Source organism: Mesoplodon bidens (genome assembly GCF_964165515.1).
Source record: "Mesoplodon bidens genome assembly, contig: HAP1_SCAFFOLD_476, whole genome shotgun sequence".
NCBI lineage: Eukaryota > Metazoa > Chordata > Mammalia > Artiodactyla > Ziphiidae > Mesoplodon > Mesoplodon bidens.
In genome coordinates, this window is record NW_027671351.1 from 202,259 (window position 1) to 203,836 (window position 1,578).

The window sequence follows — 1,578 nt, forward strand, 5'->3', positions numbered from 1 at the left end:
CTGCACACTGTCTGTACACTACCTTGTTCTTCCCTCAACACAGCTGTTGCCCAGATTTGGTTAATATTCCTTTTCCTCAGAAGGAGATGGTGCAGAGATAAATGTTCTCAGCTCTTGACCTCCTAAGTGGAAAAGCCAAACTGAGAACCCAGGGGTGGGTCCCAATGTGGGTGCTCTGGATCCCTGACCTGCACTTACCACTCAGCCAAGGGATCCTCAGTCATGGAGCAAGGGAGTCCCTGCATCCGTATCCTTGGCTGGAAGTCCTAGCATCTCCAAAGGTCCAGACCTTGCCCATCAGGTGGCCTTAGTGGTCACAGAATCCAGGGCAGCTATGGGTGGACTTATCAGTTGACTTTGGCACAGTCATTAATGTGAAATTCACCTCAGGACCTGCATTCTCCTGGTCAGCTCCCAGATTCTGAGAGGTGTGAGACCCCATGTATACAGTACAGGTCATATCTGTCAGTGCTGGTGTCATTGCTTAAACAAGGCCAAAAGCAGATAAGAATCAGGGAGCTATTTTATTGTATTGGATAACATTATCATAAGCCTTAGAATTGGTCAATTCCTGTAGCCCACACCCAAGGACTCAAAGTGGAACCTGATTGTTAGGCTGTACACTTCTCCTGCACAGCTGGGTTAGAGACAGGCTGTGCTCAGTCTGGGCTCCCTTTTCATAACGAAGCGTCCCACTTATGGAACAGCTCCGTAGAGTATGGACAGCCCCTGACTCAATGGGCATACGTACATTGTATACAAAACAAAGACTGGGAGAAAAATATGATACGATTGATAGTGGCTGTATCTAACTGGTAGGACTTCAGTTTTGTCAAATCTTGTGTATTTGATTTTCTTTAAGACAAGTGATTAGTGAAAAAATGTAGTATTTTTTGTCTCGGATTGAATTCAGTCCTTTAATTGAGGTTGCTATTAATCAAGTATAAAATATCATACAACAGAAGACATGATAAATGCCGTAGCTGGCATTGTGGATGCTGGGGAAAGAGTGATCTGGGAAAAATCAAGCGACAGTGGCAATTTAGCAGAAGCTCAAAACAGGCAGGTTGGGTCATGGGTCTGTGTCATTGAAACAGAGCATGCATTTTAGTGTTTACCATTTTTTAGATCGACCCTTCACTTTTGATTAGGCTCCCCTTAGCTAGAAAGCCAAAGCTCTGTTTTCATTTCCTTCCTCTTGTCCTTTGCCTTCCTTCATCCCCCAAAGAGGATGGCCCAACACCAGCTCAGCCCACACTTACTAACCTCCCACATCCATACACACCACCCCATGTCCTCATCGAGAAGAAAGCCCCTGAGTAATTCCTGAGCCACAGCACCAGTGTCCTGACAGTTACCCTGTGTCCCTCCAGCTCTCCCTGAGGATGTGGCGGATGACTTGCAGCGTCATAGGACAGAAGAAAAGCGTCCGTGGATCATCAGGGTAAGCTGGATTTTTTCTGGTCTGAGATAGAAATATTGCTTTATTTCCCTTTCAATAAAATTAAGTTATGAATATTTGAGGGTATTCCTTCCAGATACATACAATTCCCTTGGTTGGCAGAATGTGGAGTGAGA